Below are 23,432 nucleotides of genomic sequence, written 5' to 3'. Positions count from 1 at the left end.
TATGCCCTTGACCTTAAGTTTTTTAGGATTACTATTGTGGTGGATCCGAAAATGTTTGGGAATCGACTTTAATATTGAAAGGTCACTGGCTGAAGCTGCGTTTCTGATATCCCTGACATGCTCCAGGGTTCTAACCCTAAGTTGTCTCGTTGTCATGCCAACATAGATTAGTTTACATGGACAATAGGCATAGTAAATCACCATATCTGTAGTACAAGAAATGTGGTGTGTAATTTTATAAGTCCTGGTCTCATCACTGTTGTTAAATGTAAATGTCCTTTCAATATATTGGCATGCAGAGCAGTCACCGCAGCAGAAGGACCCCCAAGCCGGACCTACCCTTGTAGAAAAATGAGATCTTTGTGGGGCTACATAATGACTTCGGGTCAACAAGTCTTTTAAGTTTTTGGAACGTCTCCAAGTTACCGAAGGGGTAGCAGGTAGATATCTATTTAGATCCTCATCTGCTTTCAAGATGGACCAGTATTTCCGCAAAACATCCATAATATCGGTCCATCTTGAGTTGAATGTTGTGATCAATCTGATCGGTTCATCTTGTTGGTGTTGCAATCTTCTTTTGACTAGTAGTTGTCCTCTCTGTGTACTAATGGCTCTCCTATAGCCTTTGCGTATATATTTATGGTTGTAACCCCGCTGTTGTAGCTGCCTGGTGAGGATTCCTGCCTGATTCTGAAACTTGTTCTCATCAGAGCAGATGCGTCTCATACGGAGGAATTGACCCACCGGAATCGCCCTAGTTGTCTGGGGATGATGTGCCGAAGAGGCATGAAGGAGGGCATTTACCGCCATGCTTTTCCGATATACATCTGTAGTAAGAAGACCATTACTGTCCGTTTGAATAAGGACATCCAAAAACTCCACCTCCTTTTTGCTGTATTTATAGGTGAGTTTGATATTGAACGGATTGTCGTTCAATTTTGTCATAAATGTCACCAACGATGCTTCAGAGCCCTGCCATATAAATAGTATATCATCGATATATCTAGACCATGAGATCACGGCAGAGAAGTCCTCCATTTCATAGACCACCTCTTTCTCCCACAGCCCCAGGAACAGGTTTGCGTATGAAGGCGCACAAGTCGCCCCTATCGCAGTTCCCTGGAGCTGTAGGAAAAATCTGTCTTTAAATGTAAAAAAATTATGAGTTAAAATGAATTTCAGAAGGTCCAAAATGAAATAAATCAAGGAATTGTCTAAATTTGTCATCTCTAGGAAGGACCTCGATGCCGCGATCCCATGGTCGTGAAATATCGATGTATACAGTGACTCAACGTCACATACCACAAGAAACATATCCTGCTCCAATTGCACATTATTAAGACGTGTGAGGATGTCTGTGGTGTCTTGAATGAATGAAGGCAGGGTTTCTACGCAACGTTGGAGATAAAAGTCAACAAAGCGGCAAATGGCCTCATTGATGCCTCCGATCCCCGAGACTATAGGGCGACCCGGTGGGTTTGTCATATCCTTGTGTATTTTAGGTATCAGGTAGAATGTTGGGATAACCGGTGTCTGTGTGACCAGCCCCTCCAACATTCTACCTGTGATGATACCATCCTGGTATGCTTGATGTAGAAGCTCATCAACCTGCAATTAGCTGTCCTGCCGGTCTCCAAAATAAGGAGTAGAGGTCCTTGCTCCCTTGGTGTTCCGGCTACTGGGATTTTGCACCTCAGAAGGAGGCAGCCTGAGCGGGGCTGGTCCCCTCCTGGTATCCTCTCCTTTGCTTCGACTTCCTTCACGCTCGCTGCAATACAGTTCTGCCTTTCAATGTCTCTTTCTGGGAGCTGCAGCTCTGAGGGCATGCACAACTCCTTTAACCTTCTGTCCTCCTCGGACTACTGTTTGGAACTGACTCCTACAGAACTCCTGACTGGAGCTCTGTCAGGAACTAACTCCTATCTGGAACTTTCTAACTTTCCCTACAGACTACCAGTTATATATATATATATATATATATATATATATATATATATATATATAGGGAGTGTCCTAATAAATAGGAGCAGGAGCTCCCCCCTGGCGGCCTGGAGTGTGAAATGTGTTGCATGTTTGTGATACCTGGATGCAGTTATCCTTCTTTGCCTCCAAACATAGCATCACTCTCCCCGAGAGGAAAGCAATACCACTGTGACGACCAGGACCCTGGGGCGCCGCATACTTGACGCAGATTTCCCCAGAAATTACAGCTGACTAGTGGGGGTCAGAGCTTAGAGGCACCTTTTGTTTTATAACATAATTTTGCATAATGTTTTGGGGAAAACTTGCTCCTTTAAGGAAAACCGGTTGGGTATGGAGTCTTAGGCTCTGTTCACACTTTGCGTTTTTTTTTTCTGCAGGCAAAACCTGCTTTCTTGGCAGTAAAGATGCTGCTTTCAAAAGGCAGCTTTTGCTGCATTTTCTGCTGTGTTTTTCAGATCCCAAAATTCAGCCTTATCTTCCACCACAGAAGCTTGAACAATGCAAGGTGTTATGTCACCAATGCAAAACATGTATGAAACCATAAAACCATTTTGGAATAAAAGAGACAACTTGATCAAATTATTTAGAGCAAAAAGATTTTTATGTCTGCAAAATAAGTACTATTCTGAACAAAAAAAATCATGAAAAAATACAAAATTACAAATTTAACATCCGGGGACGGGGAAGGGGGGGGGGGGGGTTAAATGGTTGGGAATAGTTATAAGGTACCGTCACATTAAGCGACGCTGCAGCGATAGCGACAACGATGTCGATCGCTGCAGCGTCGCTGTTTGATTGCTGGAGAGCTGTCACACAGACCGCTCTCCAGCGACCAACGATGCCGAGGTCCCCGGGTAACCAGGGTAACCATCGGGTTGCTAAGCGCAGGGCCGCGCTTAGTAACCCGATGTTTACCCTGGTTACCAGCGTAAAATGTAAAAAAACCAAACAGTACATACTCACCATCTGATGTCCGTCAGGTCCCTTGCCGTCTGCTTCCTGCTCTGACTGAGTGCCGCCGTACAGTAAGAGCAGAGCGCAGCGGTGACGTCACCGCTGTGCTGTGCTTTCACTTTCACTTTGCGGCGCTCAGTCAGTGTGGGAAGCAGACGCCGGGGGACCTGACGGACATCAGATGGTGAGTATGTACTGTTTGTTTTTTTTACATTTTATGCTGGTAACCAGGGTAAACATCGGGTTACTAAGCGCGGCCCTGCGCTTAGTAACCCGATGTTTACCCTGGTTACCAGTGTAAAATATCGCTGGTATCGTTGCTTTTGCTGTCAAACACAACGATACACGGCGATCGGACGACCAAATAAAGTTCTGAACTTTATTCAGCGACCAGCGACATCACAGCAGGATCCTGATCGCTGCTGCGTGTCAAACTAAACGATATCGCTAGCCAGGACGCTGCAACGTCACGGATCGCTAGCGATATCGTTTAGTGTGACGGTACCTTAAGACATTGGCAGAGTTAGGACACTGCTTACTTTCACACTTTGGTCGGCCTTTCTGTTGATCAGGCATTGTTCAATTTCTCACCTTGGTCGGCCAAAGTTTACTTTACACATATCACTAATTTAATTAAACGGTACTAATCCTAACTTCCATAGTCTCAGGTGAGGAAACAAAGACATTATGGTTTAAACTTGGGAAAAGTACTGCATAGTACCTGCTTGTTTTCACTAAAAACGCAGTAGAATCTGCTGCATTTTTTATGTGTTTTTCGCATTTACTCATTGCTTTCTAGGGTTGAAAAAATGCTGAAAAAACGCTGAAAGAAGTGACATGCTGCTATTTTAAAAAGAAACGCAAAATGTGAACATAGTCTTACTATACTTCATGGGAAAACATGAAAATCAAGGTGGAACTAGTAACATAGTTTTCTTTCCTTCCGGGTGAGAGATAATTTGATAATTTCCATAGTTTTGATTTAATTCCACGGGGCGTGGGGTGAGATTGCCTACAACTTATATGTCTTTTATTAAAATAATCAGATAAAGGCGAAAGGGGTAGGGCCATATTTTGCATATATACCAGTAAAGTAACGGGACCACAAGCTTCCCGCCGCTAATACTAACCAGCTGCTCAGTCCTACACCAGCCAAATTCAGGAATGAATGCCTGATTTCCCACTTGACTTCCAAAGGCAAAGTGTAACTCCAACTTTTTATGGAGTTTTGCTATAAAAGTGAAAGTCAATCACAATCACAGAGAAGACTCCGATATTTTATATTGTCATCTAACTGCCAAATTACTTGTGCAACACTGGATTGTGGTTCATCTGAGCGGATCACTAGCGATCAGCAAGGAAACCTGGCAGAAAATGTTCAATTTCCCTACAGCGCCTCCAGAGGTAAAAGTAAGTATTTCACCGACCTTATTAAAAATCAATAGACTGCTCTTGTAATGGACGAACATGCTGGAACCTACAGAGGCACAGACGCTCTTTGTTGCTACTCCCCATCTTATTACTAGAGGTCTTCATGAACTCAGGATGTCCTAGTGGGTCTTATAAACCAGACGAACGCTTTAATTACAAACATTGCACTGGATTATTTCAGGATACTGATCTTAATATTTCACAAGTCATCTCAGTGCGGGAACCTTATTAAAAAGGATTATAAACCTAGAGGAATAATAATCTTTTTTTTTTGCTCATTAATTGTGTTTCAATCCAATTTTGACGCTCCACAGAATAATATATTGACATGGTGCACCGTTCCTCAGGGTGTCAGGAATACACAGGACATTCGGCATCTTGATTCTTCCAATGGTTCCTCCTTCTTGTTCTGTTAGGCCAGGCTTCCAGGGCAGCACGGGGCCGCATGTGTAAAATCACAGCCGTAGGTCCATGAAGATTTTCACAGACAAACTGAATGGAGTAACATTTTATTTTTCTCTAGGCCTCTGGGAAAATCGGATCCCACTGTGATCAAACTCCGATCAGAGTGTGATTAGGGAAAACGGACCAATTTTCTTGCTTGGAGAACATACGGCTGTCTGCACAGGCCCTAACGTTTTTTAAAAGAGTTTTTATTTAATCAAGGACTAACGACAATTGGGTGAACATTTTGAGCAATCGTTTCTATTGAAATAGCTTTGACTAACCACACAACTGTATTACAAGTTTGTGAAAAGGAGAATTATAAATTAAAGAGTTGTTCCTAAGTCTTACCTTCGGGAGTCACCATTTCCTTGCCTCCTGGCTTCCTGTTTGCGCTCATGAAAATGTAATGTTCACACCAAGGCACGATTGCTGCCCTGTCGAGAACCGTACGCTCTCTGATACTGCTGCAGCGTCAGAGAAATGCAGGGTCTCTAAAACCGGATGGATCGTGATGCTGCGAGCTTTAAATCGGCATTTACAAGCTCTATTGAAAAAGAGCAAACTCAGCTCTTATATATCGCAGAGTCAAATCTGCCATACTGCAGTCAGCTCTGCATTGGACTCTATGACAAACGTTGCTCTGCTACATCACTGACTTAACTCTACTTACACCATCGGTCCATCTACACCTCACATGCTACAAAAGACATGACAGGTTCCCTTTAACTGTCGGGTCACTCAGTTCAGGTACAATGGTTTCTCATAACTAAGGCTAATTTGCTTCCTTGTGGTTTACAATTCTGTCATGACTATTTTCTCAATGTTGCCTCATCTGGGATTCCCCTTTGCGTCTCCTTTTGCCATTTTGCCACCAGATCTTCAGATTTTCCATCTAGATCTCCCAGCTGAGCCCACATCTTCTGTCCATGCTGCATCACAACTGTCCATCCGGACCAATGGATTTGAGGATCCACCTCACCCGGTAAGACATGATACAATGGGAGTTTTGGTTTCTGGATCTAAACTTATGAAATAGTGGCCATGTTCAATATGGCTGTACCATAGATTGGGAAATGCTCAACATGCATGTTTAGAGCTCAATATGCTTAAAAAGATTACGATGCCAGATGAAGACCCTTTTTTGACTGCATGATGTCGATGTCCATAGGCTTAGAGAGGCCATAACGACAGGCGGTTTACCAATTGACAAAACTCCATTGAGCTTATCCTAGTCATCGGTCACTGCTGCAAGTGGTCTTTCTTGATTCTGATACAAGACAGAAATGAAACAAGACAAGTTCATCCTTTAATGACTGTTGGCCTCTTCTTCTCTATAAATTGGTGAACATCAGCCTGTTTTTGGACATGCCTACCATCAACCTCATCTCTTGGTTATTATTGGCATATTTATGGCCATCTCTTGGTGGGGATTAACCTGTTCGTGACCATGCCTACCATCAACCCAACCCCTTATTGACTATTGGCCTGATCTTAGCCATGCCTACAATCAACCCCATCCCTTGTTGACTGTCGGCCTGTTCTTGTCCTTGCCCACAATCAACTTCATCCCTTGGTGACTATTGGCCTGTTTTGGGCCATCCCTTGGTGATGATCAGCCTGTTCTTGACCAAGCCCACCATCAATATCATCCCTTGGTAAATATTGGCCTGTTCTTAGCCATGCCCTCAACCAACCTCTTCCCTTGTTGACTCAGCCTGTTCTTGTCCATGCCCACCGTCAAGTGACATTCAAAAGAATCATAAGCAGGTTGTAATGGAAGCAGAATGTGAACAACTTGGAACTTTTTTTTTGGGTGGTCATCTCTATAGGGCATCATTGGATTCCATAAGAATCTAGACTTTAGTCGGAGCTTATAATGATGACGTGATGCAACGACATATCTGCATTGCATCCAATCATGACCACGTCACCTTTTTTTAGACTCCAGTTGCAGCTATAAATGAGGGTATATTGGACGGAGAGGACTATAAATCCCATTTCTATGTACTGTATTGTATAATATGGCTCCTCACAGTCTTAGCACAAGCAAATGCTTTATTCATCTGGGACTTGCAGATAATAGGTCATTGTAGACTGAATTACTATGTTGCTTTTTGGTCAATTACTATTCCCCTGTTTTCCAGGACATGGGTAATGGCTGATTGCTAAGTAGCTACCTGCTTCTGAGTGAGCTGAAATATTTATAGATCCTCAAAATGCAGCAAATCTCTAAAGCCGAGCGCAGTAATTGGTCTTGTATTACATTCTTTGAGGCGACTTGGCCTTGGGAAATGAGATTTAAAAGATTTAGACCAATCTAGGTTTCTACACAGAAGCAACTATAAGGCACAAAACTGTCAATCGTTGCCACAAGGCTCTAAAGAGGGGACTGCCAGGCATTAAGTGTCATAGATGGTATCGTCAAAATTAATTTGTACATTTGACCCTGATTCGAGGTCCCTCTTTACCACTATTGCATTTCTCATGATTAATTGTAGGGTGTACGTCAAGCAAAAAAGGGGAAAAAAAAAACCCAGTGGTGCCGAAAGTGCATTAATTGAGTCCAGACCTTCAGCTTGTAAGGAAGTCGACGTTTTACCTTAAAGAGATATAAAATGATGTAATGGTGTTTGAAATGTCTAGTGATCTACATTGTTAGTGATATAGTTATGTTCGGCCCAGCACTAGGTAGTTGACAGCAATAATTGGAGTTAATAGTTGGGACTAGCCCAGGGCAGAGGAGGTAAGTGAGGGCATGACAGAGAGTTCCCAGGTAGAATATCAGATAGGGACGTGCCTGAGGCAGTAGCAGACCCAAGGTCTGGCTGAGTATCAGAACCGCATGTGGTGGGTGCGTTTGTTGCAGAAGGGAGATGACCGAGGCAGATATTAAATTCTACGAAGGAAACGACAACAAGATGGACGTGGTTAGTGTCCAGAGTCGGTCCAGAGCGAAAGAGAGGAAAGTGAGAAGTATTGAGGCCTGGGGCAGGAAGCCTAGAGGGACGGTATAGGGTTGTCTGTCAGTCCGGTAATGGAACGGAGAAGAAAGGATAAGCAAGGTGAAGAGAAAAGGCCCCGCGTGATAGTCCAGAGGCGTCAATAAAGCAGAAAGTTAAGTGGAAGCCATATTGGCATAGAAAACTTCCCTAAGGGGAAAATGACGTGGAACAGTGGTTGGAAGTACGGGACTCTTGCTTGCTGGACTGTAGTGCCATTACTGGAGACTAGGACGCTCCCTGAATAGAGTATGCTAGTCTGTGTGGAGGGAGAAGAGTTAGATAAAGTAGTGGGCGAGAGTGACTCCCGGGAAGACAGGAAGAAGAGTGTGATAATGTTTCTAGTCATAACAGAAATGTCCATGAAGATGAATTCCTACTACATGCTGTACATAGTTCCTCAAACGTTATTGTTCAGTAAAAACACATTTATTTATGAACTATGGCCTCCCTTATTGAACTCTGTAACTGCTGGTCATGGCTGAAAACAACGGCACTATGCAATCTCCAAGGGCCTATCGCCATCACAGCTGAAGTGCACACAAGCAGCCAGGACTTCCATTTTCATGTAGTATGCCGGGGCATGAGTACCTCGCCCACGGTTACCGGCCCGTGTCATGTTACGAGCTGTTTGTTACGAGCTGTTTATGCTCCACACTTCTCCCAGTGTTCACAGTTCTAAACCTACTTCCTGTCAGCCATATTAACTCCCAGGAGGCTAATGTTTTATGTCAGATGGTCGAGCACAGTCTATTACTGTGTGTAACCACTTCTGGCCTCTTGCCCCACTCAACCCATGCTGGGACTTGTAGTTTAACTTAGGAATGGCCAACTGTTCCAAACCAACTCAGTAAGGGTTATTTCTTTTGATATGTGTAAATTGATCAGTACCGAATCCAATATCCCGCAAAATGGGTTCCAGCTAGATTAATTTTTGCTGTCTGCCTTTGAGGGCCACAAATGTGTGAAACAATGAAATAAATTATGCTCATCTGCCCTTACGCCACCTTCACTTTCACATGAAAGGAGAGGGTGGGCGACACACATATTATTAAGGGCAAAGACTTGTACCACCACCCTCCATGTGACCATGTGAGGCCAATTACTGGTTCCAGTGCAGGAAGAACCAAACACTGGCACTGAAGACAGGGGACTTGCGCCGGAGGTGGCATAAGGACCGGTATGTATAAAGTATATTATGTTTTAACCCTTTTTCTCCCCCAGTTTATCAAGCAATGGGTTCTGGAGAGACCTCAGAGGGTGATAAACATATTTTCACGGCAATTGGGGAACTTAAGAAAAAATCAAATCTGGCGGCCAAAATGCGTCAACCTTCCCAAAAGAATTTAGCAAGTTTCGAACATTTCTATTTTTCTCAGGCAAAAAAAAACCCTTACTGGTTATTCTTTTGGCTCGGCCATTGACCTCAGATCATCAGAATGACGGGACAGCACTGCCATCATCCACAGCTCTGACTGATTCTTCAGCCTTCTCCTTCTATGGTCACAAGGGAGGATTTCAGTCTCAAATTTTGACAACCCAGATTTGGCGATTTTGAGGGGACTTTCATACTCCGTCATAGTATAATAATACATAAAGTAAAGTAAAATAAAGAAAATGTCATAAGCTTTTTAGAATTTTGTATTCAGCTGCAAAAAAAAATGAATGCAAATGAAATGCTAATCATATACCCCCAAAAAAAGAGAAGAAAAAAAAATCAAGACCTCATACAGCAATATTAGGAGAAAAAATAAAACATTTTATGGGGGAAAAATTATGCATATTCTGCATCTGGAAGGAGAAAATTGATTCCGTAAGGGGTTATTAGAATTCAGTAGATCTAGATTTTTCAGGTGATTTAACTCCGGTTTATGACCTGACAAGACGTCCACACGTTTCATGTTATCCAGGTTGTTGTATAAATCCATTCACCCGCTCCTGCTGCACAAGAATAATCCCGTCATTACAGTCTTCTGCTTAGATACCGCTACTTTAATGTCTTGTGAGATGCTGTGAAAGATTAGGGGCTCCTTGGCCCATACTGTCCTGGCCAGGATGCCGGGACCACCTGTCCTTACATGATAAGAGGTAGAATCTCACTATGATGCAGAGAGATAGAAATGGAAAATGATAAACATTTGTGTCAGAGGTTGTGTATAATCAAAGTGATGAATGCAAACATTTATGAAAGGCCTAAAATTATACTTCAGTGATTTTGATTAATCCCTTAAAGGGAATTTGTCAGCAGGTTTTTGCTATTTAATTTTAGAGCAGCATAATATAGGGTGATAGACCCTGATTCCAGGGATGTATCACTTACTGGGATATGTTTTGCTCTTTCAATAAAATCAGTGTTTTATCAGCAGGAGATTATCACTACAGGACTAGGTGTCACGTGCAAGCCAGTCCAGCTAATCTATATAACTCCGCCTCCACCACTGATTGGCAGATTGCTGACAGTGCACAGGGAAGCTGCCAATCAGTGATGTGTGCTCGGTTATGCACAGCTTACTATTCGAGCTCTGCTACATCTACAGTAGAGAAACCTGTGATTGTATCAAAACTGCACAAAGCAGCCTAGTAAGTGACACTGCATGAATCAGGGTCTCTGCCCCTACACCTGACTACTCTCAGATTTCATAGCAAAAACCTGCTGATGGATTCTCTTTAAGGATTAATGCTCAGCATTTTTATTTGCACACCTTCATTATACCCATGTCATAGCTGAATGACGGCTTGTTATTTGCAGCAGAAGGTGTATTTTTCCATATTTTTCACTATCGTTCATTTGTTTTCCTTTATTTTGCCGGTCCCATTAGTCCTGGAATGGCGATCCTTTAACTCTTCCCCAGCACAGACATTCCTGGCAACACTTACATTTTTTCTGCCTCACCTTTCAAAATTATTTTTTGTTCTCCTTATTCAAATACTACGTTTTTAGTTTTTTGATTTTTTTCTAAAAAAAAGGGAATAAAAATGGAGAAAAAAAACACAATTTTGCAATTTATGCCTCCTGACTCTCTGCACTGCTCAGTACAGGGCGCTCTGTAGTGACGTCATCGCGCCCTCTGCCCTGAAACGTCACAGAGTCAGAAGAAGCTGAAGACATGGAGCTACGGGGAACGGGAGAGGTGAGTATTTGAGGGGGGGCTTGGTGCCAGCGCTGGCAATGGGATCCCCAAACTCACAGGCCTCATAGCGTGCCAATGTCCCTGACAGTGAATGGGCCCCAGCACTTGCCTAGGTGCCTCGGGTGATGACGCCGGCCCTGGTCTTTGCGGCGGGTCAAGTCAGAGTGTGCGCGTGCCCCTGCCTCCTGCGCTTTTAAAGGGCCTGTGTCCCCCCAAAAAATGTTTCCCCTTCTTCTCTCAGGCATTTCACCGTTACCCCGCCAGGCTAATCTAAACCTGGCTAGATCTACAGCACAGAAAATGGTGATTATATCAAAAAGACAGCAGAAGACCATTAAGTAATATGATGATGGAATCAGGGTCTTTGCCCCTACATTCTGATGCTCTCAGATTACATAGCAAAAACTCATTGAGAGATTCCCTTTAAGGGGTTAAACACATAATAAAGAAGCCTAAAACTAGGATCATGCAGTTTGCATCCAAAGCTGATAAAACTTGTCAGTTTCCCCACAAAGCCTAGTCATACTCTCAATAGCAAATCTGCCCGATTGCCTGATTTAAGAAAGCATACTGTATAAGGGAATATGGGGGATGTGACCCCTTGGACTGAGCACAATCACTGCTGCTGTTGACATTGTTTTCTCTCCATCGGCCTGTGTATATCGTACCAATTTTGGATGCATCGGTATGTGGGTACTGTGGCTGACACGGCTATTGTTTTTAGGGCACAATGGCTGGCACTGTTATCACTGGATAAAGGGGTTGTCTCATGTCAGCAGTCAGGAGCTCATTGCCTCTTGCCTGTCGGGGGAACTGTGTACACCTGATGATTGACATATCCGAACTGTAGCATCGTTGGGCTGCTGAACCGAACTGTGCACTCTGCTATGCTGCTTGCAGAGGCCACGTTACCTCTGCAGCATCGGAAGAGTGCAGGGACACTGGAGATGCCTAGATCCACCAATCTGCCCAGGGCCGCACTTGCAAGCTCCTTGCCTAGGATAACGGCCACCACTGTTACCAGTTCAAAGCTCTGTAAAATCCAGAAGACACACTTGATGCGTAGAGATGGATGAACCCAAACAGTAAAATTCAGCGTCTGTGCAAAACACCTACTTTTTTGGCACGGACCCCGAACACCAGGTGTTTGTCGCAAATAGCAAACACTACTTCTGATCAGCGGTAAAATCATTGCTGGCAGTCAGACAGATGCTGTGATCGGAGGTAAAAAGTTTACCTCCGGTCACTGGCGTGGGCTGATGGGACTACTGCTCCCATCAGCCTATGCCTGCTGCCGCTAATAACACCCTGCGCTCTAAATAAATAATTTTAAAAATCGGTGGTCCGCCCTCCGCTGTTAACCTGTCCCTAAGGAGACTATTAACTACAGTAAAAGTATAAATGAGTGTTTATTAATATGATAAAAATACAAAAAGTCAAATCACCCCCTTTTGCCCAGTTATAAATAAAACAATTAAAAAAAAAAAATTTGATATCACTGAATTTGTAAAAGTCCGATCTATCAAAATATAAAACAAATGAGTCCGATCAGTAAACAGCGTAACGAGAAAAAAAAATAAAAAAAAATAAAAATGCAGAATTATAGTTTTTTGGCCTACGAACATTGCAGCAAAATGCAACAAGAGGCGACCAAATATTGTATCAATCCCAAAATGGTGTCAGTAAAAACGTCAGCCCTCACCCAACCCGAGATTCCAAAAGGTGAAAATGTTACGGGTCTCAGAAAATGGCGACACAGAGGTTTCTTTTTTTTTTATACAAATTTTTTTATTTTTTTTCACCACTAAAATAAAAAACATGTTAGGTATCTGCGTACTTGTACTGGCCTGTAGAATCATATTGCCTGGTTAGTTTTACCGTATAGTGAACATGGTAACTAAAAAAAAAAAAAAAAAATCAATTGTGAAATTGCACTTTTTTTTATTATTTCATCGAAATTGGATTTTTTTTCCCGTTTTCCAGGGCATCACATAATAAAATGAACGGTGTCATTCAAAAGTACAACTCGTCCTGCAAAAAAAAAAAAAAAAAAAAATAGCCATATGGAAAAATAATTAAAAAAAAGTTATGGCTCTTGGAATAAAGGGAGGAAAAAAACCCCGAAAAACTCAAAATCGCCATGGTGTGAAGGGGTTAAAGAAGGGGTGGATAGACACCACAGTCGTAAAAACCTCCTTGAGGTTCCAAAAGTTGATCATTTTGTAAAAATCTTTTTTTTTTTTATATTGGGTCTTTTTTAGGCACCACCATGGCACTGCCCGCGGGCGCCAAGCTCCGCTGTTGGGATAAACCCATGTGACCCTATTGTAGTGAATATTGAGGTCCAGGAAATGGACGGAGGGACTGGTCTAATTCATGTGGCCGTTTGGAGGGGCCGCCGGTGCCCACCCTGTATCTCTGGGTGGGTTGCAGTGTCAGAGATTCTGCTGTGTGAACATGTGTGGGAGAGGCTAAGAAAAACATTCCATCCTGAGCAGAGATTGGGGAGGGGGAGGGTGGCCCAGGCTGAAGTCATGTATTTTTTAGGAGGGTGTTTGTGGATACAACATGTTCCTAATTCTGTCTTCTCTTCAAGCTGCATTGACGCTGGCACCGGCTCACGGCGGAAGATCTAGCAGGCATCGGACGGCCATTTTTACTCTATACCGTTAATACAGATTTTGCAGATTTGTTGATGATGGGTTAACCCTCCGTGGTGCACCTGTCATTGTGAGAGTCTTAAAAAAAAAAAAAAAAATCTAAAAATAATAAAAATTGTACATGAACATGAATACGAGCTATTTAATTATCGCGGCGTAATATAACATACCAATAGTGATATACTCCAATAGACGTACTGATCGGGAATCTAGATTGTGAGACCCAATGGGGAGAGCGATGATGATGATGTCTGTAAAGAACTGTGGAATTAATGGCGCTATTTAAAAGAGTAAAATAAAGGAATAAAGAAATAAATATAGAGATTAGATCATTCTGGAACTAACACCCAAGAAAGATAACACCATTGAATTTGTATTGTTAGGTGATGAATTACGCTTTTTTCATATTTTTCTCCATCATGATCTGTATACTCAATGTATAAAAAACAAAGAAATAGTAATTAAAAAAAAAGAATGGACACTAACCTACCATACCCCAGACACAGACAGAAGATGGACCCTGTGCAAGAATAATATATGGGCCCTTTGAAGTCCAAAAAATCATCATAATGCAAAATTCCATCTGCTTTGGAAGTGGAAATGGGCCCCCTTACATCTTGGGCCATCTCCAGTACATGACCAATTGCTCTGATCGGCTCTCTATATCCTGTTACAGTCATAAGAATATGCTACCACTGCAGCCAATCACTGACTGCAGTGGTGACAGTCACATGACATTCCCACCTTCAGGGGAAGCATGGCGACCAACGGGGATGAAGGCAACACTAGAAGAGGAGCAATTTAAAAAAAAAAAAAAAAAAATTTGGGGTGAAGGGTTGTCCACTACCTTGATAGTGATGATATATCCCTAGAATAGGTCAGCAATACCATGGTGGGGGTCCAACATCCGGCAGCTGTTCCAATCAGCTGTTATCAGCTACTAGACGGGTCATCAATATCAAAGTGGCGGACATCCCTTTTAGAGGAAGACTGTCATAAGAAAATGACCCTTTGTTTAAATTTTTTTTTTTTTTTGGCAATGTTTTCTTATTTTTTTTTTTCTTTTTACCTTATCATGATCTCTCATAGCAATAAAAAAAATAGAAATCTTGTAATTCTCACACTGACCACCGGGGCTTGTTTAGACTCTAACTTCCTGTTGTTTCAGGAAGTGCCCATGTACATTAGTCACAATGAACCCAATCCTTTGTATTGAAGCATCTAATGAGCGTGTGCAAAGGTCATTGTTAAGGGAGGGGGAGTAGAGTGTCACCCTCTGTGTATAAAAGTGATACCTGTCATTGTAACCCTGATGATCAGGAAACAGCTGAAAACTATTCCAGGAAGTATCAGTCTAAATAGTCCTAGTGGCCAATATAAAAATGTCAATATTACTTTTACCATGTATTCCTTGAATAATATATTTAGCTATTAACCCTTTTACCACCCTCTCATTCTGTTTAATGGGGATATAGGATTGTCCCTATTCAACTATTTTTTACCCCACAAGCCTAAAAGATCTCACAAGCTCCAAAGATACCTATGGGGCTGCACCCTAATATGTTTCACCCCTCCACACACATTCAATAATAAGATAGCAATACAGAGAATATAATAATGTCCAAGGCAAAGTAATAAAAGCAAGTGACTGCATGCAGATGGCACGAGCTGCTTGGCACAGTGATTGGCTGCAGCGCTGCTCCTGTGATGTCACCGCTGCAGCCAATCAACAGAGACCGAGGCATTGCCAGAGATATAGGGAGGGTAAATATAGGCACCTACGTGTTTTGTTTTGTTTTATTTCATGGGATTTTTTTTTTTTGTTATTTCCTATTTGATTTTCTGCCTTAACTCAATGAGTTAAACATATTTTTAATTTGTGTTTATCTTCCCACTGACGTTAATAATTAGAGGGATTGCATCACCAATTTGAAAAAAAAAAATGGCGTAAACTTGTTCTTGTTGACTAAAACCAGGAGTATTTTTAAGAAATGAGTAATCCACTGATTTTATCTTTTTAATGTGCTGCTTTTGACTCCAATCAGATCCCGGGGGGGGGGGCGCTATTGCAAAAATATCTATGGAAAGTATTTGGATGTACTGTGGTGAAAATTGGTACTGCAATGGCAAATTACTGACACCTAGACGGGTGCTTTATTTATTTTTATTTTTTTAATAAAATGTTTACATTTTTTGCAATGTGACATTAGAGCTCGTCCAGTGGGCACAGATGTGGCCATTAAATTACATTTTTTAGGATAGGCCTGCAATTTCTGATTAGGGTCAGCTAAGCAGTGAGGGGTGCGGGAATCTGATATTGTTGACCCATCTATAGAATATGATAAAACCCCTTAAACTCTTTGAAGACTCAATTTCTATGTCAAATGTATACAGTGTTAAAGGGTATCTCTGCTTTGGAAAATCCTATCCCTGATCACAAAGTGTTCTCCTGATTGGCATCCAGCAATTACCTGTGAGTAGGGAAATCTCTCTGTAAGTGTTCAATTTCTCTGCAGCACCTCCGCAGGAGAAATGAAGAATTACACTGTGTCTAAACAGATAAGTAGATTGCCTGTGCAATGTAGGACAGGACAGGTCCTGGAGGGCGAGAGACGCCCTATGCACTTGGTCTTCATTTTGACACCAAAAGGTGAGGATTCTGGAATAGAACTCAAGACTTCTTAATAGAATGTTATAAATTATATGATAGGAAGGGCACATGTTCCAAGTCCTTTACTACCCCAATGATGCTGTGCATGCTAGTAGGGGGTCTGTGTGACGTCCATAGACTTCAGTGGTGAAGGACTGGTGCATGCATAGAGTTTCAGGGGGTGTCTGGGTCTCAGATGCGGGATGGCGCCCCCTCCAGCTCAATCCAGCCCTGATTAAGCTGGGGTTATTGAGCAGTTCAGTTGGGCAGGGTGACTTTTTGTAGCTTTGTAGCATTCAGACCTTACCCTAGTTTGTACTGTACACCTTGTGAAAATCAGACGAGATAGATTAATGGCGGTTTAGCTGCAGCTTTGCAGGACACTGAATGATGACAGCTACTGTATGCAATAGCAAACAATCGTCTGGCAGGTGGATTAGTGCGTCTACTGCCACACAACCTGAGGATGAGGAGGATGAGGAGAGCCCCTCGCGACATCGAGTAATGGCATCGCAGTTCTGATCATGAACGATAATGGATCAGCAATCTGCATGAATGCAGCACCGAGCAGTGTCTCCTGGGGCAGGAAAATAAGCTGTAAAAAGATCCTGTCACTAGGTCCATACTGCTCGAATCACAGCAGCAAGAATCGGACATTGGCTGTGCGAATGCAGCATGGTATGCTTTTGCAGCGCCCCAGAGTCCTGGTCGTTGCAGTACTGTGGCTCAGCCGCTAAGGGGAGCTATGGTATGTCTGATGGCACTGAAGGAGTTCATCTGACCAGGTATCACAGACACCAATACATTTCACAGTCGGGCCTCCAGGGGGAGCTAAGGGTTCTATTCATTAGGCCACTCCTCACATACTGGTAAAACTGGGGGTCAGGCAGGAAGTTAGAGAGAAGGCTGACTGGATTGAACGAAGCAACACCTTGTGGCAGAGGGTGTTGTGGAGGAAGAGACAGTAGGGTCTCTGCCAGGGGTGGGATCCTGGCAGAGGCTTGGCATTGGAAAGAACGTAACGGGACCGTGCCTGCTCAGAATAGCGGCGGTGCCCCAAGAAAGGACTAGAAGCGAGATAGATTGTGCTGAGTGAGAAACGAGATCAAGCAATAGGAGAATTCCAGTAGGGGTCGTGCTGTAAGACCGGAGCAACACCCTACTGAGGCGCATTACCGGTGGCCGGAACGCCGAGGGAGTATTATAACATTCAGCTTCAAGCAATACTCTAAACAGCGGCAGGACAGTCAGTTTGAGGCGGGCTGTCTAACACATATCACCTATGAAGTCTTGGGAGGCAATTGCGGGAGAGGGGCGTCTCTAGGGTCCCGGAAGAACTCCAGGCCTATCCGACAAACGGGTGCCGTTCCAACTGTAACATCAGGAAGGGACGGGAGATTAGAAGAACATCATTTAATCGAGTTGTGAGGGAACTTAAGAAACAGACACAACGGTTGTGGGGTACTTTCCGTAAGCACAGCAGGGAAGGACTACAACACATAGCGCTAAGAAGGAAGGCACCGATTTCCACCTGTGAAGTGAACTCTGGAGGTGCCATTGGACCGGCCGGACTTGCGCAGCTTGGTGAACCGTATTCTGGACTGAGGACTCAGAGATCTCCAGTAAAGAGGTAAAGAGACTGCAACCTGGTGTCCTCGTTATTTACCGCGACCTGCACCCCACAACTGCACCGTTACAACACGACTTATTGCACCGGACGTCCCCCACTGACAGACAGGGCCACGGACCGGGTCTAGCCACCGTGACAACCCCAGGACTGAGACCCAGAGGCCCGACTCCGGGTACCCCTCGGCCCTGCGGCGGTGTGGGGGCGCTCCAAACTTGGCGTCACGAACAGGATCTACTTAAGCCTGAAGAATCAGGTCATGTGTGCCTAGAGACTGTGATTTGTTGTGCTTGGACTGTACTTTATTAAGAAGACTGCGTGCTATCATTGACCAAGAGAAGTTCCCGCCAAAAGCCGCCGCCATTGCTACTTCGGAAAAGAAGGAGGGCGTGCTATGGGAGGAGACTACCAGAATGGCGCGAGAAATGGATACCGCCCCCTGCGCTTCTGGCTGCAAGGAGATGACCTGCCCCAAAGCAGAGGACAACTCCCTGATTTGCAACGGCGGGAAGCGGGTGATGGAGAGGCCCGACCTCGGAGAAATGGCGGAGTCAGATGCATGCATTGCCACCGATCAACAGATCATGATGAAGAACAGCGAGTGCCGGAACGGGGAAGGAGCAGTCCCGGCTTACCCTCGTTCACTAGAGGTGGACCCGTGTCCTCTACAGCCGGCAGATCCGAAGCCTTTGGAACAGATAGCGGAGCCGAGTCACTTAATCCTGGCCTCGGAGTCAGCGGAGGGGGAACCCCAGCGAGTGGAGCAGCGTTCGGAGTCCGCATTGGAGGAGCCGCGGTCCGAGCAGCAGCTGACTCCAGTGTCCTTGTCGGCGGAGCGGATCGACACCGGTGGAATCACATCAGGCGCAGGTATGGAAAGCGCCCCTACTCCCCCGGTCGATTCTGCTCCCCCGACCGATCCGGTTCCTCCGATCGATCCCGCTCCTGTGACCGCTCCTCACCCTAGCAATGATCGTTCCTTCTTGGTGGAGCGGGTGATCCTCACCTCTAACGCGATGGGGAAGCTAGTGCCCCCACTACCAACCAAGATGGGAGAACCCCTAGATGTGGGCCTAGACGGGTTGATCCTTCGGTGGGACACCCCCTGGACCGGGCCGGATGGGACCCGGGAAGAGGGCCTCACCCTTGCGGTACTTACCTGGGAACAGTATAAGCAATGTTTGATTCAACACTGGAAAGATCGAGACGAGACCGAATCGCCCGACACACAACGTAAGAAGTCTGGTCCCGGTAGGAAAGACGTGATAAAGCGGGGAACCGTGCTGGCCTACCACCCGAAGAGGGGATGGGGTTCCATACAAGAACCGGGGCTACCAACTGATGTTTTTGTTACTAGCTATAACGTGAAGACCCCCTGCTGCAGCCGAAATGGTGATCCGTTACAGAGGGGAGATCAGGTGACCTACACCCGCCATCGGAGTGCACAGGGATGGTGTGCCCGGAACGTTCGACGGTGTGGGCCTGAAAGAGCGCCCCCTGTTGCTCCGATCATGAATGATCCCGAGTTGCCGGATCTTGTTACTGTCTCCACTGTGCGCGTTGTAGTAGCTCCCGAGCTTGCCCGCCGGGTTAATCTTCAAATCCAGACACCGAGTGACCTGGTGGCCCCTGCGGGGCTTGCCGCTGGAATCCGTGCCACCGTGGACGGGGCCCAGGGGCCAAGGCCGCCTGAATGAGGATAAACCTCGGAAACCTGAAAATGTATATAGTTCTTCGTTTAACTGTTTGTTCCTGATTGTTTGTTACTAAACCCGTCCAGGGTTAACAATTTATGGATCCCTTAGTTGACCCGGGATCCTTATTGTTTGTTTTTCTACAGTTTTGCACAAGTTTTACAAACTGAGAAATCATGAACAGTGCATGATCCAAACTTTCTTGTAAATAGTTTGCACCTTATTAAAGGCGCTTCCTACTGGTTTTATTTAAAGACTCTTTGCGAAGATACCGTTCTGGAACCTTTGCTGAACAAAGACTGGTAGGCTGAGAAGACGAGCTACCTCAGAAAGACTTGATCCTCTTTTAAAGGGGATGTCTAACAGCGTACTTACGAGAGATACTGTTTTAAGAACAGTAATGCCATGATAATGTTGGAATGAGAAAAGTTGTATGTGTTTTAACTAGTTAACCCCTTCCCGACCCATGACGCCACATAGGCGTCATGAAAACCCGTGCCAATCCGACCCATGACGCCTATGTGGCGTCATGGAATGATCGCGTCCCTGCAGATCGGGTGAAGGGGTTAACTCCTATTTTACCCGATCTGCAGGGAGAGGGGGAGTGGTGCTTCAGCCCAGGGGGGGTGGCTTCACCCCCCCGTGGCTACGATCGCTCTGATTGGCTGTTGAAAGTGAAACTGCCAATCAGAGCGATTTGTAATATTTCACCTAAAAAACAGGTGAAATATTACAATCCAGCCATGGCCGATGCTGCAATATCATCGGCCATGGCTGGAAAACCTGAAGTGACCACCCCCCACCCCACCGATCGCCCCCCCACCGCTCCGTTATGGGGTCCGGTCCCCTCCGTCCTGTGCTCCGCTGCCCCGTGCTCCTGCCCGCTCCCCCGTCCTGCTGTCTGCTCCCCCCGTCCTCCGATCACCCCCCCTGTGCTCAGATCCACCCCCCCACCACCCCTTCATACTTACCGATCCTCCCGGTGTCCGGCCGTCTCCTCGCTGGGCGCCGCCATCTTCCAAAATGGCGGGCGCATGCTCAGTACGCCCGCCGGCCGGCAGATTCCTTACAGGTACATTTTGATCGCTGTGGTAGGTTCTACCACAGCGATCAAAATAAAAAAAATAATAAATAAACCCCCCCCTTTATCACCCCCATAGATAGGGACAATAATAAAATAAAGAAAATATATATATTTTTTTTTTCCCACTGTGGTTAGGGTTAGAACTAGGGTTAGGGTTAGAACTAGGGTTAGGGTTACGGGTAGGGTTAGGGTTATGGCATGTGTGGATTTGGCCGCGGATCCGCAGCGGATCGGCCGCGGATCCGCGGCGGATCGGCCGCGGATCCGCAGCGGATCGGCCGCGGATCCGCAGCGGATCGGCCGCGGATCCGCAGCGCGCGGATCCGCAGCGGATTGGCCGCTGCGAATTCGTAGCAGTTTTCCATCAGGTTTACAGTACCGTGTACACCTATGGAAAACCAAATCCGCTGTGCCCATGGTGCGGAAAATTCCGTGCAGAAACGCTGCGTTGTATTTTCCACAGCATGTCAATTCTTTGTGCGGATTCCGCAGCGTTTTACACCTGTTCCTCAATAGGAATCCGCAGGTGAAATCCGCACAAAAAAACACTGGAAATCTGCTGTAAATCCGCAGGTAAAACGCAGTGCCTTTTACTTGCAGATTTTTCAAAAGTCGTGCGGAAAAATCTCACACGAATCCGCTACGTGGGCACATACCCTTAGGGTTAGGGTTGGAATTAGGGCTAGGGTTGGAATTAGGGTTACGGGTGTGTTGGGGTTAGGGTTGTGGTTAGGGGTGTGTTGGGGTTAGGGTTGTGATTAGGGTTATGGCTACAGTTGGGATTAGGATTAGGGGTGTGTTGGGGTTAGTGTTGAAGTTAGAAATGAGGGGTTTCCACTGTTAGGGCACATCAGGGGTCTCCAAACGCAACATGGCGCCACCATTGATTCCAGCCAATCTTGCATTCAAAAAGTCAAATGGTGCTCCCTCCCTTCCAAGCCCCGACGTGTGCCCAAACAGTGGTTTACCCCCACATTTGGGGTACCAGCGTACTCAGGACAAACTGGGCAACAACTGTTGGGGTCCAATTTCTCCTGTTACCCTTGCAAAAATAAAAAATTACTTGCTAAGACATAATTTTTGAGGAAAGAAGAATTATTTTTTATTTTCACGGCTCTGCGTTGTAAACTTCTGTGAAGCACTTGGAGGTTGAACGTGCTCATCACACATCTAGATAAGTTCCTTGGGGGGTCTAGTTTCCAAAATGGGGTCACTTGTGGGGTGTTTCTACTGTTTAGGCACATCAGGGGCTCTGCAAATGCAACGTGACGCCCGCAGACCATTCCATCAAAGTCTGCATTTCAAATGTCACTACTTCCCTTCCGAGCCCTGACGTGCGCCCAAACAGTGGTTTACCCCCACATATGGGGTATCACTGTACTCACAACAAACTGGGCAACAAACATTGGGGCCCAATTTCTCCTGTTACCCTTGTGAAAATAAAAAATTGCTTGCTAAAACATCTTTTTTGAGGAAAGAAAAATGATTTTTTATTTTCACGGCTCTGCGTTGTAAACTTCTGTGAAGCACTTGGGGGTTGAATGTGCTCACCACACATCTAGATAAGTTCCTTGGGGGGTCTAGTTTCCAAAATGGAGTCACTTGTGGGGAGTTCCTACTGTTTAGGCACATCAGGGGCTCTGCAAATGCAACGTGACGCCCGCAGAGCATTCCATCAAAGTCTGCATTCCAAAACGTCACTACTTCCCTTCCGAGCCCCGGCATGTGCCCAAACAGTGGTTTACCCCCACATATGGGGTATCACCGTACTCAGGAGAAACTGGACAACAACTTTTGGGGTCCAATTTCTCCTGTTACCCTTGCAAAAATAAAAAATTCTGGGCTAAAAAAATATTTTTGAGGAAAGGAAACACATTTATTATTTTCACGGCTCTGCGTTATAAACTTCTGCGAAGCACTTGGGGGTTCAAAGTGCTCACCACACATCTAGATTAGTTCCTTGGGAGGTCTAGTTTCCAAAATGGGGTCACTTGTTAGGGAGCTCCAATGTTTAGGCACACAGGGGCTCTCCAAACGTGACATGGTGTCCGCTAATGATTGGAGCTAATTTTCCATTCAAAAAGCCAAATGGCGTGCCTTCCCTTCCGAGCCCTGCCGTGTGCCCAAACAGTGGTTTACCCCCACATATGGGGTATCATCGTACTCAGGACAAACTGGACAACAACATTTGGGGTCCAATTTCTCCTATTACCCTTGGAAAATTAAAAAATCCTGGGCTAAAACTCATTTTTGAGGAAAGAAAAATTATTTTTTTATTTTCACGGCTCTGCGTTATAAACTTCTGTGAAGCACCTGGGGGTTATAAGTGCTCACTATGCATCTAGATAAGTTCCTTGGGGGGTCTAGTTTCCAAAATGGGGTCACGTGTAGGGGAGCTCCAATGTTTAGGCACACAGGGGCTCTCCAAACGCGACATGGTGTTCGCTAACGATTGGAGCTAATTTTCCATTCAAAAAGTCAAATGGCACGCCTCCCCTTCCGAGCCTTGCCGTGCACCCAAACAGTGGTTTACCCCCACATATGAGGTATCAACATACTCAGCAGAAATTGCCCAACAAATTTTAGGATCCATTTTATCCTGTTGCCCATGTGAAAATGAAAAAATTGAGGCTAAAAGAAATTTTGTGTGAAAAAAAAGTACTTTTTAATTTTTACGGATCAATTTGTGAAGCACCTGAGAGTTTAAAGTGCTCACTATGCTTCTAGATAAGTTCCTTGGGGGGTCTACTTTCCAAAATGGGGTCACTTGTG

At 44.9% G+C, this 23,432-nt stretch overlaps 1 protein-coding gene across 4 annotated transcripts in view; it reads left to right on the top strand.

The window, feature by feature from the left end:
• Positions 1-23,432, top strand: part of ZBTB7C (zinc finger and BTB domain containing 7C) — a 285,106-nt gene that overhangs the window by 160,930 nt on the left and 100,744 nt on the right. Inside the window, exon 1 of one of the 4 annotated variants that reach the window (XM_077283370.1) lies at positions 399-440. The exons of the other annotated variants lie outside the window; for them this stretch is intronic. The gene's annotated coding sequence lies outside the window, so the exon portion shown is untranslated. Of the gene's footprint in view, positions 1-398; positions 441-23,432 lie in introns of those variants that run through there. 4 annotated transcript variants of the gene reach the window in all.

The sequence above is a fragment of the Ranitomeya variabilis genome, chromosome 1 (assembly GCF_051348905.1).
Source record: "Ranitomeya variabilis isolate aRanVar5 chromosome 1, aRanVar5.hap1, whole genome shotgun sequence".
Lineage (NCBI taxonomy): Eukaryota > Metazoa > Chordata > Amphibia > Anura > Dendrobatidae > Ranitomeya > Ranitomeya variabilis.
This window is presented reverse-complemented; position numbering and strand designations above follow the sequence as displayed.